Source organism: Schistocerca americana, chromosome 6 (assembly GCF_021461395.2).
Source record: "Schistocerca americana isolate TAMUIC-IGC-003095 chromosome 6, iqSchAmer2.1, whole genome shotgun sequence".
NCBI lineage: Eukaryota > Metazoa > Arthropoda > Insecta > Orthoptera > Acrididae > Schistocerca > Schistocerca americana.
In genome coordinates this window covers 244,140,692-244,160,498 of record NC_060124.1, presented here as the reverse complement: position 1 = coordinate 244,160,498, position 19,807 = coordinate 244,140,692, and the positions used below count along the sequence as shown (strand labels likewise).

Sequence of the window (19,807 nt, the reverse complement as noted above, 5' to 3'; positions counted from 1 at the left end):
TGTATTTAAATACGCATACCTATACCAGTCACCAGCCGGGGTGGCCGTGCGGTTCTAGGCGCTACAGTCTGGAACCGCAGGACCGCTACAGTCGCAGGTTCGAATCCTGCCTCGGGCATGGATGGGTGTGATGTCCTTAGCTTAGTTATGTTTAAGTAGTTCTAAGTTCTAGGGGACTGATGACCTTAGAAGTTAAGTCCCATAGTGCTCAGAGCCATTTGAACCTATACCAGTCAACCGTACAGTGCGTGGTGGTGATTAGGCCCTACCCTAAACCACTACTAGATATTCCGTTTCCTACGCTACTTGTAAATAGGGAGAGGGAAAAACGACTTACTATATGCCTCTGTATGAGCGCTGATGTCTCGTATCTTATCTTCGCGGTCCTTACTCGCAAAGTGTGGTCGAGGTAGTAGAATCGTTCTGTAGTCAGCTTCAAATGCCGGTTCTCTAAATTTTCTAAATAGTGTTCCTTGAAAAGAATGTCGCCTTCCCTCGCACGATTACCATTTGATTTCCCGAAGCATGTCCGTAACACCTGCGTGTTGTTCGAAATCTAGCCGCCCGCATCTGATTTGATTCGATGGATCCCTTTAATCTGTCTTGGTACGGATCCCAAACACTCGAGCTGTACTCGGGAATATATCGCGCTATCGTCCTATATGCCCACTACTTTACAGATGAACCACACTTTACTAGGACTTTCCCGATAAACCGAGGTCTCCCATTCGCCTTCCCTCCCACAATCCTGACATGCTCGTCTTATTTCATATCGCTTTGCAACGCTACGCCCAGATATTTAAAACACCTGTCTGTGTCCAGCAGGACACTGCTAATGCTGTATTGGAACATTACCGGAATGTTTTTCCTACTTATCGGCATTAACTTATATTTTTCTACATTTGAAAGAAGGTGCCATTCAACATACCAGCTAGAAATTTTGTTTAAGCCATCTTCTACCCTCCTACAGCTAGTCGACTTCGACACCTGACCGTATACCGCAGCATAATCGGCTACAGCCGCAGATTAGCAGTCGGGCAGAGAGACAAAAAGGCAGGCACTTCGTCTTCAGGCCACAAGTGCCCCATCGGGACCATCCGACCGCCGTATCATCCTCAGTTGAGAATGCAGATAGGAGGGGCATGTGTTCAGCTCACCGCTCTCCCTGTCGTTATGATGGTATTCTGTGACCGGAGCCGCTACTATTCGGTCGAGTAGCTCTTCAATTGGCATCACGAGGCTGAGTGCATCCCGAAAAATGGCAACAGCTAATGGCATCCCGGATGGTCACCCATCCAAATGCCTGCCACGCCCGACAGCGCTTAACTTCGGTGATCTGACGGGAACCGGTGTATCCACTGCGGCAAGGCCGTTGCCAGAGATACAAACAGGTGGTCAACAAAATGATTATATCAGAGTTCCGCTATTTGGATTGAGGTAAGGACCCTAAACAAGAGTTATAGCGAAGAGGAAAAAACAACTGCCTTCTGCGAATTGCTGACGTAGAGTCTAAAGTACTCCGGATAAGTGTATGAAATAAAATGCGGGCGGAGAAAAGCTGATTATGGGCTGCCATTTGTCCTTCCCTCTGCTCGTATTGCAGCACAAACGTATAAAGCGCGTCCCGTATTTTCCGTCACACCGTCTATTTTACTAGATTTCGAGAGGCACCACCTGAGGGTTTCCTATAAGGATAAGGTATCGGAGGAAACGGAGAAAGGCGAGAAGAGGAAGCGGATGGCACGCAGTTTCCCATTTCGGGGCGCAGGGAAGAGCGGGCCAGTCCGCGATTACACCCTCGAGTGATCATCGCAGCCTGCAGGTCCATTCCGGCGCCGGCGGCTCGCGCTGGCGGGGTCGCCTCCTCCGGGTTATTGCAGCGCGGCCCTGGCGGCTGAGGTCCGCCGAGTGGACGCTGAGGCCCATTCAGACCTCCTGAGCCTCCGCCGGCAAACACACACACACGCGCGCGCACGGAAGCTGGCAGACAAACAGACGGAAAAACGGTCTCGCAGACGGGCAGCCGGCTTCTGGGGAGAAGACGGAGGAGGGAAAGAAAAAACACGGACGCCGGTCTCAGGCAGGCGGGTCGGGCCAGTGAGGGCAGGCAGATTTCTGCCGCAGGACCGCGGCCCGCATACAAAGGGGGAGGCGGAGCGGTCAGCCGCAGCCGCCCGGGTCCGTCTGCGTGGCTGCGGGCCCTCCACAGCCCCTCAGAAGCACATTCGAAGATCTCAGCGAGACAGGATGGAACGTCCGTCGATACGAGATTGAAGAAAAAAAAAACTCATTTCTAATGCCCGTGACTAAGATGCACGTAATGCCGAGATTTTTTTTTTTTTAATTAACAAACAGCGTCCTCTTTTCATGCATAGACCGTGAGAATACACTACTGGCCATTAAAATTCCTACACAAAGATGACGTGCCACAGACGCGAAATCTAACCGACAGCAAGAAGATGCTGTGATATGCTAATAATTAACTTTTCAGAGCATTCACACAAGGATGGCGCCGGTGGCGACACCTACAACGTGCTGACACGAGCAAAGTTTCCAACCGATTTCTCATACACTAACAGCAGGTGACCGACGTTGCCTGGTGAAACGTTGTAGTGATGGCTCATGTAAGGGCCGGCCGGAGTGGCCGAGCGGTTATAGGCGCTACAGTCTGGAACCGCACGACCGCTACGGTAGCAGGTTCGAATCCTGCCTCGGGCATGGATGTGTGTGATGTCCTTAGGTTAGTTAGGTTTAAGTAGTTCTAAGTTCTAGGGGACTTATGACCACAGCATTTGAGTCCCATAGTGCTCAGAGCCATTTGAATCATTTGAACATCATGTAAGGAGGAGAAATGCGTAGTATCACGTTTCCGACTTTGATAAATGTCGGATTGTAGCCTATCGCGATTGCGATTTACCGTATCGCGACATTGCTGCTCGCGTTGGTCGAGATCCTATGACTGTTAGCAGAAAATGGAATCGGTGGGTTCAGGAGGGTAATACGGAACGCCGTGCTGGTTCCCAACGGCCTCGTATCACTAGCAGTCGAGATGAATGGCATCCTATCCGCATGGCTGTAACGGATCGTGCAGCCACGTCTCGATCCCTGAGTCAACAGATGGGGACGTTTGCAAGACAACAACCATCTGCACGAACAGTTCGACGACGTTTGCAGCAGCACGGACTATCAGCTCGGAGACCATGGATGCAGTTACCCTTGACGCTGCATCACGGACAGGAGCGCTTGCGATGGTGTACTCAACGACGAACCTGGGTGCACGATTGGCAAAACGTCATTATTTCGGATGAACCCAGGTTATGTTCACAGCATCATGATGGTCGCAACCGTGTTCGGCGACATCGCGGTGAACGCACAATGGAAGCGTGTATTCGTCATCGCCATACTGGCGTATCATCCGGCGTGGTGGTATGGTGTGCCTTTGTTTACATGTCTCGGTCACCTCTTATTCACATTGACAGCAGTTTGAACAGTGGACGTTACATTTCAGAAGAGTTACGACCCGTGGCTCTACCCTTCATTCTATCCCTGTGAAACCGTACATTTCAACAGGATAATGCACGACCGCATGTTGCAGGTCCGGTACGGGCCTTTCTGGAAACATAAAATGTTCGACTGCTGACCTGGCCAGCACATTGTCTAGATCTCTCACCAATTGCAAACGTCTGGTCAATGGTGGCCGAGCAACTGGCTCGTCAGAATACGCCAGTCACTACTCTTGATGAACTGTACTATCGTGTTGAAGCTGCATGGCAGCTGTACCTGTACACGCCATCGAAGCTCTGTTTGACTCAATGCCCAGGGGTATCAAGGCCGTTATTACGGCCAGAGGTGGTTGTTCTTGGTACTGACTTCTCAGGATCTATGCACCCAAATTGCGTGAAAATGTAATCACATGTCAGTTCCAGTATAATGTATTTGTCCAATGAATACCCGTTTATCATCTGCATTTCTTCTTCGTGTAGCAATTTTAATGGCCAGTAGTGCATATTGAGATGACAAAAGTCATAGTATAGCGATATGCGTATATACATATGGCGGTAGTATCACTTACACAAGGTATAGAAAGCACTGCATTGGTGGAGCCATCATTTGTACTCAGGTGAGTCATATGAAAAGGTATCCAACGTGGTTGTGGTCGCACTACGATAATTAACAAACTTCGAACGCGGAATGGTAGTTGAAGCTAGAGGCACCGGAATATTCCATTTCGGAATCATTACGGAATTCAATATTCCGAGATCCAAAGTGTCAAGTTGTGTAGAGAACACCAAATTTTAGGTATTACCTCTCAACACGGACTACACAGTGGACGACGGCCTTCACCTGACTACCGAGAGTGGTGGTGTGTGCTTAGAGTTGCCAGTGTTACCAAACAAATAAATCTGCTCAAAATAACTGCAGATATCAGAGTGAGACGTACGACGAACCTGTCCGTTACGACAGTTTGCCGAAATTTGGCGTTAATGCGCTATGGTAGCGGAAGACCTTTGCGAGTGTCTTTGCTGACACCACGAGATAGCCTGCAGCAGCTCTCCCGGACTGACCATAACGGCTGGATCCTAGATGACTAGAAAATCTTGGCCTGGTCAGATGTGCCCAGATTTCAATTGGTAACAGCTGCTGGTAGGGTTCGAGTGTGACTTAAACCCCACGAAGCCCTGGACCCAAGGTGTCAAGCTTCCGTGCAAGCTGTTGGTGGATGCATAACGGTTTGGTCTGTGTTACGTGGAATGTGGAATCGACTTGATCCTCTGGTCGAACAGAACCAATCACTGACTCTGCTACTTGGACATTATTTGCAGCCATTCATAGACTTAATGTTTCCAAACATCGATGAAATTTTTATGGATGACGATGCATCATGTCATCGGGCAACAACTGTTCGCGATTGGTTTAAAGAACATTCTGGAGAATTCGAGATAATGACTTGGCCACTCAGATCGCCCCACATAAATCCCGTTGAATATTTATGGGACATAATCGAGAGGTCATGACGTGCACAAAATCCTGAACCAGCAGAAGTAGCATGGCTCAATATTTCTACCCGGAACTTCCATTGTCTTGTTGAGTCCATGCTGCTTCAAGTTGCTGCACTACGCAGGGCAAAGCTGGACCGACACGATATTAGGTGGTATCCCATCACGTTGACACAGCAGAGTAAACTTCTTAAAAAAATTACTTTGAGTCATGATGTATATAGAGGTACAGGAGTTCGACAAAAACACGTAAACGCCGCGATATATGCATGCTTTGCAGATGCTAGCCGAGCCTGTGGGTTGCACTTTTGTAGTCGACACCGAATGGTATCTGTACAATGTTCTCTGTACATGGCAAGTGTTTGTAATGGTCTTCTGTGTAGTCGTGAGTGCGTAATGTCGCAGATCTGTGAATTCGAAGGTGGACAAATTGTTGGTGATCGTATAGTGAGTTCTTACTGTAGGTGGCCAAATTATTATGTATAGTGCTCATATTTATGTAATTTTTAGTTTTGAAACAACAGTCTAAACAAAGGAAATGGTTTTCAAAGCGTTGTTTCCTTTATATTGCTACTAGTATCATTATTACTGTTTCTGACAATCGGCAGTAATGGAAACGTTCCTTATTTGTCAGTTGTATGATGTGTCTTCTCATTCGGTTATTGTTCGTTAAAAAGTGAAGTTTGCTGTATTGTCGTTTTTAAAACTGCCTATTTGTTTTCCGATAGTTTTCGTATTTAAAATAATCAAAAAGTAAGTGACGATTTTTATTACGATGCTTTTGCTTAATTTTTTCTGTAGATTCAAATTTTTGTTAACGGTTAGGTTGGAGAGAGGTCAACACTCTTCTGAATCATTTGATGTGAACCATCATCATTTGTTCCCTTGCCTAAATATGGAACATCACTTATGCCCCAAGATCTCAATAAATTGTTATACTTACTGAAATCTCTGTTTTGCCGCAGAACTTTCTCTCTCTCCAGCCTCTTCTAGTATCACGAAGTTTAATTCCTGCTGTCTTATCAGTTATCATCTTATCCGAAATATAGCTAACCTCTTCCATGTATCCATCCTTCCCTCGTCCGATTCTACGGCAAATCTTCTCATTTCTCGTCGGTGTACCTAATTTTCATTGTCCTTCTATAACACTGCATCTCAGACGTATCGGTTCCATATTTTCCCAATTACCGCACGCAGTGGTTCACCTACAAACCAGGTGATTTAGCTTTCCCTACTGATTCGCTTTATGCAGCTTGCACTACGTCTGTGTCAACATTGATACCCAGACAGGCAACAGCCACGTGAGCTATGTAAGCTCTCCCTCAGAGTTTTGAGTGACTGTTCGCAAACGGAAACATACTGAAAAAAAATACAAGTGAGAACTGGCTATGAGTTACACGGCATTTTAGGACCAAGATATACCTTATTTCTGCCATACTTAACCAAATGTCTCCAGTTTTTCGTTGTGTTTAGCCGTCTACTCATTCAGGTTTTGGATGTCTACAAGTTTAAGGAGTTTATAGCAATTAGCCTTTCATAAAAGGTCCAGATGTTATATACCAGAAAATTATTACTTCCACACTTCACACTTTCATACTTCCTCCTAATTTTGTTGTTTCTGGCGGTGAAACTCACTATATAAGGCAAGGATTTCCTGATGACACATACGAATAACAAATTATTACAGATTCTTTTACACTGAAGGGCCAAAGAAACTCGTATAGGCATGCGTATTCAAATACAGAGATATGTAAGCAGACACAATACAGAGGTACGGTCGGCAACGCCTATATGAGACAACAAGTGTATAGTGCAGTTTTGTTAAGTGGGTTACTACTGCTACAATGGCAGATGATCAAGATTTAACTGAGTTTGAACGTGATGATATAGTCGGCGTACGAGCGATGGGACACAGGAACACCGAGGTAGCGATGAAGTGGAGATTCCACCGTACGACGATTTCACGAGTGTACCTTGAATATTAGGAATACGGTAAAACATCAAATCTCCGACTGCGGCCGAATAAAGATCCTACAAGAAGGGGACCAACGACGACTGAAGAGAATCGTTCAGCGTAACACATGTGCAACCCTTCCTCAAATTGCTGTAGATTTCAACGCTGGGCCATCATCAACTGTCAGCGGGGATTCATTCAACGAAACATCATTGATTTTGGCCTTTCGGACCCGAAGTCCCACTAGTGTACCCTTGATGACTCCGCGACACAAATCTTTACGCTTCACCTGGGCCTGTCAACACCGATATTGGACATTTGATGACACGAAACATGTTGCCTGGTCGGACGAGTCTCGCTTCAAATTGTGTCGAGCGAATGGACGTGCATGGATATGGAGACAACCTCATGAAGACATGGGCCCTGCATGTCAGCAGGGGACTGTTCAAGCTAGTGGAGGCTCGGTAATGGTGTGGGGCGTGTGCAGTTGGAGTGATATGGGACCCCTGATACGTCTAGATACGACTCTGATAGGTGACACGTACGTAAGCGTCACGTCTGATCACCTGCACCCATTCATGTCCTTTGTCAATTCCGACGGACTTGGGCAATTCCAGCAGACAATGTCACACCCCACACTTCCATCATTGCTACAGAGTGGCTCCAGAAACGCTCTTCTGAGTTTAAACACTGCTGCTGGCCACCATACTCCCCCGAAATGAACATTATTGAGCATATCTGATTTGCCTTTCTTCGTGCTATTCAGAAGAGATCTTCACCCCCTCGTACTCTTACGGATTTATGGATTACCGTGCAGGACTCATGGTGTCAGTTTTCTCCATCACTACTTCAGACATTAGTCGAGTCCATGCGACGTCGTGTTGTGGCACTTCTGCGTGCTCGCGGGGGCCCCACACGGTATTAGGCAGGTGTACCAGTTTCTTTGGCTCTTCAGTGTAGGTAACAAGAAATCCAGAGAACAAGAAAATTGCTATTTGTTGACGTGGTTCAGACTAATCTGACACGTATAACTCTCGGCAAAGGTTCAGGGGAATAGGACAATACCGTAATCTACATATGGACTATGAGAAGATCAGACCCGCGATGATCGTGAAGTGAGTTCCTGAATGCGCCAGAATACCCAAAAAGTATGCATGCATCTACCATTTCCGATTGGGTCGTATGGAGCCTTTAATTACTCGCTTATAGCACTGTATTTCTAAATGTGACTAATCCTAAGAGCGTACGTAACAACACACCTTAATTCTCGCACCGTGCTCACCCAAGCAGCGTTTTCTCACAATATTCAGCACTCAGATGCATCGAGATAGTGTCGCAATCTGCCACAGAATGAGACTCATCAGCTCCTCATCGCATTTGCAGAGGAGTTGTCTGAGTCCAGTGACCTCTTCCATATCTCCAGCCAACGTCTCCTGGGTCCTGCTCCCAATCGAAATGCGTTCTCTATCGACGCAGGGTTCCGTCTTCACTCTACAAGTCTGCATAATTCTCGTGCACCAGTGAAAACGACTGTGAGAAGTGCTAGCCAATGATTAACAAGACAACAGTCTCGACACCTTGCAAAGCTTTTGCAACATGAACCAGTCGTTGCACTTCTGGGTATTCAATACTTTAACAGTTCCTAGTTATTCTCCCACTCCTCAGCCGGGTTTGATTTGTTTGGTCAACATGATCGTATCCATGTACACACTTCTCGGAATTTCTCGTCATGATTTCTCCTACTCTGCTGTTTATTTAGATCAGACATTGAGGAGCCTTCTTACAGCTTTTTAGGCTAGAGTTTATTCACCTCGCGTAAGGCAGCGACAGAAAGATGGTCCAGTGCTCTGCAAAAGAATTCCTGTTCACAAAGCAGCTCGACCGCTTCTCATTGACTGCCCCTCGCATAGCATTCCCCGCGGTCGACTTTTCGGCTCTAACGAAGTTCGTGATTGCCACGCTATGTTAACTATCTCTCAATGCATTACTCACCCCCATTATCGCACAGATCGCATTATCCAAAAACTGCGGGAAGGTGATTCTCGGCCTTGCAATGGCTGGATCACTCTCCGGTACTTGATGTTAGAAGTCAAATCACCTTACGCTATTCCCCTGAAAGGCGAGACGTAACCCCCAGGTTGTCGGACCAAATGGCTGATCACCGACCTGCCAACTGTGTCCATACTGGATAATCACATACGGAACTGAACTACAGAGAAACTACACTAATGGCCATTAAAAGAAATGCAGATGATAAACGGGTATTCATTGCACAAATATATTATACTAAACCTGACATGTGATTACATTTTCACGCAATTTGGGTGCATAGATCCTGAGAAATCAGTACCCCGAACAAAAAACTCTGGCCGTAATAACGGCCTTGATACCCCTGGGCATTGAGTCAAACAGGGCTTGGATGGCGTGTACAGGTACAGCTGCCATACAGCTTCAACACGATACCACAGTTCATCAAGAGTGGTGACCGGAGTATTGTGACGAGCCACTTGCTCGGCCACAATTGACCAGACGTTTTCAGTTGGTGAGAGATCTGGAGAATGTGCTGACCAGAGCAGCAGTCAAACATATTCTGTATCCAGAAAGGCCAGTACAGGACCTGCAACACGCGGTTGTGCATTATCCTGCTGAAATGTAGGGTTTCGCAGGGATCGAATGAAGGGTAGAACCACGGGTCGTAACACATCTGAAATGTAACGTCCACTGTTCAAAGTGCCGGCAATGCGAACAAGAGGTGACCGAGACGTGTAACCAATGGCACCACATACCATCACGCCGAGTGATACGCCAGCATGGCGATGACGAATACACGCTTCCAATGAGCGTACACCGCGATGTCGCCAAACACGGATGCGACCATCGTGATGCTGTAAACAGAACGTGGATTCATCCGAGAAAATGACGTTTTGCCATTCGTGCACCCAGGTTCGGCGTTGAGTACAACATCGCAGGCGCTTCTGTCTATGATGCAGCGTCAAGGTTAACCTCCGCAGCCGTGGTCTCCGAGCTGATAGTCCGTGCTGCTGCAAACGTCGTCGAACTGTTCGTGCAGATGGTTGTTGTCTTGCAAACGTCCCCATCTGTTGACTCAGGGATCGAGACGTGGCTGCACGATCCGTTACAGCCATGCGGATAAGATGCCTGTCATTTCGACTGCTAGTCGTACGAGGTCGTTGGGATCAAGCACGGCGTTCCGCATTACCCTCCTGAACCCACCGATTACATCTTCTGCCAACAGTCATTGGATCTCGACCAACGGGAGCAGCAATGTCGCGATACGATAAACCGCAATCGAGATCGGCTACAATCGAACCTTTGTCAGAGTCGGAAACGTGATGGTACGCATTTCTCCTCCTTACACGAGGCATCACAACAACGTTTCACCAGGCAACGCCGGTCAATTGCTGCATATGTATGAGAAATCGGTTGGAAACTTTCCTCATGTCAGCACGTTGTACGTGTCGCCACCGGCGCCAACCTTGTGTGAATGCTCTGAATAGCTAATCATTTGCATATCACAGCATCTTCTTCCTGTCGGTTAAATTTGGCATTTGTAGCACGTCATCTTCGTGGTGTAGCTATTTTAATGGCCAGTAGTGTACATGCAAGACAGCAACAAAACACGGGATTAATGCCGACAAGTTACTCCTAGCAGTCACTGTCATTAGTAATTAAAAATTTATCTCTTTTATTAATTGATGGAAATGATGTTCAGACAGCTATGATTTTCAATCAGTCGCTACCAGCACATGATAAATGCAAGTTTGGATGTAGGCTGCCACGTATCAAAGGATTGTTTTGCTCTACATCAGGAAGTACTTGATATTGTTTTTATCAAACAGGTAAGACATTACTCTCATGCGATCAAGTGCGCCACCCTCTCGGGCGCAATCGACGTATAAGCCGGCCGCGGTGGCCGTGCGGTTCTAGCGTTGCAGTCCGGAACCGCGGGGCTGCTACGGTCGCAGGTTCGAATCCTGCCTCGGGCATGGATGTGTGTGATGTCCTTAGGTTAGTTAGGTTTAAGTAGTTCTAAGTTCTAGGGGACTGATGACCTAAGATGTTAAGTCCCATAGTGCTCAGAGCCATCCGCAATCGACGTAGCGGAAGTACGTGAGGGGAGCCGCGGTTATACCAGCACCGGATGAAACTCCTGGCTTCATCCGCCCATATATTCCGCCACAGTTTGGGCCTCCCTGCGGCGGTCCACCTCGGTCCACGTGACGGCAATCTCTGTCTGCATCTGACGCCGGCCGCCACTTTGGGAGGATCGCCCACTAAAGCCCGCATTACCTGGCGGCGCCGCGACGCTGATCCCCTGTGAAAACACGCGCGCCGCTTTTTCGGGCCCCACTTTCTCCCCGCGTCGCAGGGCTTAGCCGGATCCCTGGGTCCGGCCTGCCGATGCTGCTACGGCCGTCTGCCTTCCGGGGGCGTTGCGCAACTCGCCCCTGTCCGCTAAACGCCTCGTCTGGTCTCGCCGATACTCCGCCGCCGGCGTTCTCTTGTTACATTACTGACGAAAGTGCGTCGTGTGTCGCCCATGCTACCACTGTTCCGACAGCTTCTGCAAATACTTCCTGACGTAGGCTAACGAGTCTGGTATTGAGGACTTGCGGCTTCTGTCCAGAATAATGTCTGACTGTACCATACACTCGAGCTGGATGAACTGGAAGTAACTCACAAATGATACATACACGGATGAAAGGAAAAATTATGTCAAGTGCCCATCGCCAGACTTAATGCTGCCTCGTGGCGTTTCGGGCACGTGACATGGCAAAGGAAATACACAGGGTGCCCCCACCCAAAAAAGACACCTACAACAACGCTTAGTATTTGTACGCGAAGACAAAAAAAAAATGAAATGATCGTATGGCACTGTCGGCCGGGAGTCCCCATCCGGGGAAGTTCAGCCGCTGAGTCCGAGTCTGATTACATTCTACGCGACATTAGGCAACTCGCGTGCCGGTGATGAGGATGACTGATGATGAGGAGAACACAACACCTAGTCCACGAGCGGAGAATATCTTCAACACGGCCGGTAATCGAACCCAGGCCCGCTGCATGAAAGGTAAGCACGTAACGACTCAGATGAGCAGGCGGACTACGGAAAGATAAACTGATGGGTTTTCAAGTAGGAACCCATATCCGGAAACGTATGGCTTGGGTGCCGGAGAGCCTCGAAGTGTAAGACGGGTTTGCGTTCCGCATTACGTCAATAAAATCAACATGAGAAGCACAACGCGATGTCTGCATTACAAACGAGCACCTCCTTACGTCAATGCAGAGCCTGCATCGACAGTGCTGAGCTCAACAACATGAGCCAATGACTAGAGTTGTCTATGAAGTATTTCAATCGCTGCGTGGATCGAGCAATAAGGTGCCCCACTGACCTTACGGGTGTGTCATATACCACACTCTTCAGATTACCCCACATAAAATGATCACGAAGGGTCAGATCTGATGACGGTGCTGGCCGTGTAACTGGTGGACCCCTACCATTCCACTGACTGGGATATGCAGCTTAAAAATGATACCGCACATTGACATCAAAGTGTCTGGAACTCCGTCGTGTATCGACCACATGTCCATACGAACGTTTAGTGAGGGTACATCCCATAGGATAGGCAAAACATCTCTAATAAATTTGAGTACATCGGTGCTGTTAGTCTGTTTGGCATTAGATGTGTCACAATGATATGGTCAACAAATATTCTGGTCCATGTGTTCGTGATTTTCAATCACCGGATTCCTGATATTCACGGTGCACTCGTGAAATGGTCGTAGGGGAAAATCCCCATTTCATCGCTACCTCGGAGATGCTGTGTCTCATCACCTGTGCGCCAACTGTAACACCGCGTTCAAATTCACTAAAATCTTGATAACCTTCCATTGTTGGAGCAGTACCCGATCTAACAACTGTGCCATTCACTGGTTGTCTTATATAGGCGTTGCCGACCGCAGTGCCTTATTCTGCTTGTTTACATGTCTCTGTATTTGAATATGCATGACTGCACTAACTTCTTTGGAGCTTCGTTGTATATGCGAATAAGAAGACGAATCTCTCAACCGTTTTCGACAAAATAGAATTTTAAAACTGAAGGCGTACTTATACACAAGGTGACAGCAGCTGAGCGAGTAAGTGCTTGCTTTCACAAGTAAAAGGCCTGTGTATCGAACCTCACTGTTGGTAGCTTTATTTTCACTCCCACATAATTCCAACAACAGATTTATTATGACCATGGATATTATCAGTATATAATCATTCTTAATGATTTTCCTGGTCTTTATCCTGGAAAAAGGGAAATAGTTTCTTTTCTTAAGGACACTGGCAGTAAAATGGAATATCTGAGAATTTTCGCCGGCTGTTGTGGCAGAGCGGTTCTAGACGCTTCAGTCTGGAACTGCGCCACTGCCACAGTCGCAGGTTCGAATCCTGCCTCGGGCATGGATGTGTGTAATGTCCTTAGGTTAGTTAGGTTTAAGTAGTTCTAAGTTCTAGGAGACTGATGACCTCAGATGTTAAGTCCCATAGTGCTCAGAGCCATTTGAACCTTTCTTTTGAGAATTTTCTTTCAAATCAATATAGTCATTTTATTTGTTTTATTCTATTATTCTGTTTTTGACATGTATGACCTATGAAGCGTTGTACGAATCTCTGTGATACTGATCGTATATACATGGAAAAAAGTAGTTATTGCGACATACGGCACATATAATGAACACAAACTTTTTGCATGTACGTGACTTTTTTATTGTGTCTATTGCAAAACAAACTTGGTTTACATTCATAAATGGTTTTCGGTCGTCACGAAACTTCGTTTCATGCCACGCATATCGCAATAAATCACCAGATACTGCTGCAGATAGCTCACAGAAAAAGTAGTGCAGGCAGCGAGATTCTATCGAGTGGTTTCTCTCTTGTGAAACTCTTACGGGCTCTGCTGAAGACTACTTCCGTATTATCGATAAATACAAGGTACCGTGTAGCTATAATTAAACTCAGGATGCTTCGAATTCTGCGGTGTGGGCTGTATACGTTGAAGGATGCTGCAGCATCCTACTTATGTTCATTAATGAGTGTATGCTTAAAAAAATAGAGTAGTTCCTCAATCTGTCACCAGGTGAAAATATGGGGCGTTAAGCAGTCAGAATGTGGTATGCGTGCAAGAAAAGGGGAGCAACGATTAAACACATAATAACGGTAGTTTTGGCATGTTTATTAGGATACTTTCACAAGTTTCAACATGTGATCAGATGGCCTTCCGACTCAAAAAATGGTTCAAATGGCTCTGAGCACTATGGGACTCAACTGCTGAGGTCATTAGTCCCCTAGAACTTAGAACTAATTAAACCTAACTAACCTAAGGACATCACAAACATCCATGCCCGAGGCAGGATTCGAACCTGCGACCGTAGCGGTCTTGCGGTTCCAGACTGCAGCGCCTTTAACCGCACGGCCACTTCGGCCGGCCCTTCCGACTCAGTAACATTCTTCATCCGTAACACGGCATGGTCGACAGTTGTTCGCAGCATATCCGGTGTAATCAGTGCGATATGTCGTCCAAAGCTATCCTTCAGATGAGGAAGAGTCCGGATACATTCCCGATAGCCACGGCCTCTCTGATACTCTCATAGTCAGAAGTCACACGGATTTAGATCGGGGAAGTTGGAAGGCCACATATTTTGAAATTTGTTTTAACCAGGCGAAACTATTTTCGCTGGGCCGCAACAGTGGGTTCTTCGATTGCTTGGGAGAAGGCTCATCAAACTAGGACACATAAAATATTAGTCCGCTTTATCACGTAAATGAGTATAAGATTTACTTAACGTTTGCATTGTTCTTTGCCACAGGATCGCTTTGTAATTCACAACTGTCACTGACTGTAAAGCATCACCTGAAGAAGAAAAAATGGTACGAATGCGTATGAATTCCTAAGAGATCAGACTGCTGACGTCAGCGGTCCCTAGAATTACACACTACTTAAACTAACTTACGCTAAGAACAACGCACACACCCATGCCCGGGGGAAGACTCGAACCTCCGGTGGGAGAGGCCGCACAGTCCGTGACATGGTGCCTCAAACCACTCCGCGCAGCTAGCTCACCTGATGGTCAGATTAACAAGCTGTCCTCTTGCAGAACAAAATGTAAGCTTTAAGACAGTACGTTTCACCAGGAACTTTAAACATGTCACTGTCCTACACGATGATGTTGACTGCTACAGCCGAGGTCTCTAATTGGGCTGGTCTCTTGCATGCTGAGCACTATGTTGACCTCAGCGTGAGTGCGCTGCTATGCTGAGAGGGAGACGTCGTCTTCTCGAGTGCCTCTCATTCGTCATTGCGGATTGCAGCGCAACCTTGCTATCGTCTGTGGTATCGATATGGATTGTCGACTTTCGTGAGCCACCGTGATCTCTGGAGGATACCGTAAAACTGCTTAGAGATGATGAGGTCGTTACGAAAGGTTTCTCGAAGCAAATCCATCACCTGGGAAGCGGCATGTGATGTCACCTCATCTTGCGTGAAAATAGTAGTGTGGACACAGTGGTGTTCTTCCAAACCTGGAATCGCCTGTTGCAAAAGAAGGTCCTTCTATCTTGCAGATGTCACTGTACACCTGAAAGAACTGTAAGGGAAGATCTCTTCGAAGAAAAACAGACCAAGAAAGAAGGAGCGAAACTACACCACACAGTCACATAATGTGAGTGCAGTAGATGTCCCTGCACAACTTCTGGCGGAATAGAACCCCACACGCGACAGTTTTGTGAATTCACAGCATCATGCAGAGTAAAATGTCCCTCGTCCTTCCAAAGAATATTCCCGGCCCACATGTCCTCCATTGCGATGTGTACCAAAAAGAGCGAAGTCTTGATTTGCAGTCCACTGCGGGGCAACATTTGGTGGACATTTTGACTCTCCCAGCGATACCAGTGTAAAGTTCGTTGCAACATCTACATCTACATCTACATCAACATGATTACTCTGCAATTCACATTTAAGTGCTTGGAAGAGGGCTCATTGAACCACAATCACACTACCTCTCTACCATTCCACTCCCGAACAGCGCGCGGGAAAAACGAAAACCTACACCTTTCTGTTCGAACTCTGATTTCTCTTATTTTATTTTGATGATCATTCCTACCTATGTAGGTTGGGCTCAACAAAATATTTTCCCATTCGGAAGAGAAAGTTGCTGACTGGAATTTCGTAAATAGACTTCGCCGCGACGAAAAACGTCTGTGCATTAATGACTTCCATCCCAACTCGCGTATCATATCTGCCACACTCTCTCCCCTATTACGTGATAATACAAAACGAGCTGCCCTTTTTTGCACCCTTTCGATGTCTTCCGTCAATCCCACCTGGTAAGGATCCCACACCGCGCAGCAATATTCTAACAGAGGACGAACGAGTGTAGTGTAAGCTGTCTCTTTAGTGGACTTGTTGCATTTTCTAAGTGTCCTGCCAATGAAACGCAACCTTCGCTCGCCTTCTCCACAATATTATCTATGTGGTCTTTCCAACTGAAGTTGTTCGTAACTTTAACACCCAGGTACTTAATTGAATTGACAGCCTTGGGAATTGTACTATTTATCGAGTAATCGAATTCCAACGGATTTCTTCTCGAACTCATGTGGATCACCTCACACTTTTCGTTATTTAGCGTCAACTGCCACTTGCCACACCATACACCAATCTTTTCTAAATCGCTTTGCAACTGATACTGGTCTTCGGATGACCTTACTAGACGGTAAATTGCAGCATCATCTGCAAACAACCTGAGAGAACTGCTCAGGTTGTCACCCAGGTCATTTATATAGATCAGGAACAGCAGAGGTCCCAGGACGCTTCCCTGGGGAACACCTGATATCACTTCAGTTTTACTCGATGATTTGCCGTCTATTACTACGAACTGCGACCTTCCTGACAGGAAATCACGAATCCAGTCGCAATACTGAGACGATACCCGATAGGCCCACAGCTTGATTAGAAGTCGCTTGTGAGGAACGGTGTCAAAAGCTTTCCCCAAATCTAGAAATACGGAATCAACTTGAGATCCCCTGTCGATTTTAACAATAGGGGAGCAAGACTGCGTCTTAACATCCTTTTTTGTCTGAGTACTTCTCTCTTCGTCTCTTATACCTCCATCTTGGTTCTTATACATATTGCACGTTAACATTCTTTCATTATACCTTAAACTTCTCTTTTTACTTTGGTTTAGGACATCTTGCACCACTGTAAGTTATCAAACGGTTTTTGAACCTAGTCAGATCCTTTCTGCTGCCTTTGCCTTTCGTAAAACTATATTGATCGTCATCTAACAGATGCTCAATTTTCTCTTCAATTCTTATGTAGAATATTTACGGTAATTACTTGCACGCGTGAGTTGTCGAGTTGATTGTGCATTTTCATTATGTTTTTATTTTGCTTTTAATCATCTATGCAATATTCGTACTGCAATTGCTATGAGGTGATTGATGTCGCAAAAGAATATCAGACAAGAACTACTTACACAGCAAAGTAACCTTACGAGCACTGTACTCGTTGTTCCGGTGGGATCACGGGAGCGTCGCACACAGCAAACAGCACGCGGCAGCGGCCCGCCGTTGGCCTGCGCTAGGGCCGTGTAGTAGGGTAATAGCGCGACCGCACCGGCGGAGTGCAGCGGGCGACATTAGCGGCCGTTTCCCGCGCAGCTTCCAGCCTCCCGCCTCCCGCCCCCACCTGGTGGCGTCCGCGCTGGCCGTCGCCGCCCCCGCCTCCCGCCGCAGCCCTCATTAAGCGTGGAGACTGCCGTCTGCCCCTGCTCCGCCCCACGCTAATTACGGCCGCGCCATCTGTCCCCATTACTACGACCCGCCCCCACTGTTACAACCCCTCTCACACTCGCCGCACACACACACACACACACACACACACACATACAAAAACCTCGCCGCAGCCACCGGAAATAGTGTCCTGCGATCAAGCCGAATACCAGCTGCGGTCAAGAGTCCAACGCGCATTACACCCCGTATTATTGTTCGTTGTCACCAGAAAACCGGGAAACACCGGCTATTGAATCCCAACAACAAGATGGGCAGAAGCGCTAACCCGTTGAATACTGGAGGTATTTTTGAAACAGTGTCGACTTTGTCTGTTAAAACTATTTGAGCATGAAATCCACTATCATAGTTTCGACCAGTTCTATATTTTTAAAGCGCATTACAGCAAAGTGTTGTGCTTGAACATTCAAAAAATTTTACATGTACCGGAGTGCGAATGTCTCGACTTGAAAGATAACTAAACTTACAAAACTGGAATAAATAATTTTGTGAATAAATCGTTTTAACAGTCAAAAGACCTGATGATGTCTTCCGAAATGTTTTATGTGGCTGCGAATCGCAGACAGGAAGAATTACAGTGTAGATACTGGAATTAACGACATTTTACTAGAGCTGGAGACGCACAGTGCTTGTATTGAAACTCGTTTATTATCCGACATAGCCACGCTAATTTCGAACAAACGGACCGTTTTCGGTCATCGTCGGCCATTCTAAGATCATGTAACACTTGCTGTGATTCAATCCCATCAACGCGGAATCCTCATTCTCAAAAAATATGAGTAAAGCTAATCCCTAACTGGGCTACTGACTAACCATCCATTTACTATGGCCATATACCAGAAAAAATTCTCAATAAAAATTTTAAAATAGGAAACATAAGTGTTTATTATGTACAAAACTCAACTGCAAAGTCTGTAATTACTGAATTTCGTGACACAGATGTAACGCATCTATAATGTGTTGGTATTTTACGGAAAAAGGGCAGACTGTATACTAATAATTTCAAATCATATTAATTTTAAATCTACTAAACAGCCTATAAAATTTCGAATTGAGTAAGAAGTGTCTTGTACACAAACATTGCTGTAAAAAGGAAACGTTGAACAAATTCGGTCCTTTTACGGCGCAAACGATTTCCCTTCTGAGCATCTGTTGGTTTCCAAGATTGCAGTAAGAAGGTTGAAGCTAATTTCTCTCCTTGTATAAGAGACCATGACTTACTCTTATTTCATTCACATACACTTCATTAGCTTCTTTACAATCATGGCTTCATTAAAATTAAGGACATAAAGATCTTTCGTTTGGTACTACTATACCATGACCGAAAGAAATCTGAATTGAAAGACGGAAGGCCACATTGTTGGACTTAGTGTCAATATAGTTTGTGAGGCTCAGCCCATGGATTCTTTCGCTGCCTTCAGTCTGAGCTAAGGGTTACATAAATACGTAACGTTGGTGCTAGTTGTATATGCAGTATATAATTGTAGTCCGATACCTTAAATGATTGATTATGGAAAGTTTTGAGTGTTAATAATCGATTTAGGAAGCGACGTGATCGAGTGTCGGTAGAATATTGAATTTTTAAGTTTCTGTTGTTGAATTCTGTTGACCTACTCTTTATGTACTATACGATTAGATGAATACTTAATTCTTGCCTCACTGGCTAATACCAGGTAGCATCTGTGAGTTTTCGAAGTGCTTCTTACGTGTGTGCGGATCTTCAGAAAATGTAAGTTTCCGTCCGTGTTCCAAGTATCACAGAGCAACATTGTTACAAGAACCACCGTTTCCTTTAATAAAGAGTTTAAATTCGGCGATCATTCCATTTCCTAATAGGAGGAGATATTAGTGAAACAGTTTGACGAAATCACGACTACATGCTTCAGTAGTGTATAAACCGAATTTTGAAGCAAATATGTTTCGCGGATTCACATCAATGGAGGTTCGTCCCTAAAAGACGAACTTTGTCGTTGGGTGGCCTCGTTTGGGCTGTTCACATAATTGGGT

At 46.1% G+C, this 19,807-nt stretch overlaps 1 pseudogene; it reads right to left on the bottom strand.

Moving 5' to 3' along the window:
- Positions 1 to 1,259: 1,259 nt before the first annotated feature.
- On the bottom strand, positions 1,260 to 1,377 carry LOC124620422 (annotated as a pseudogene).
- Between the last annotated feature and the right edge of the window lie 18,430 nt (positions 1,378 to 19,807).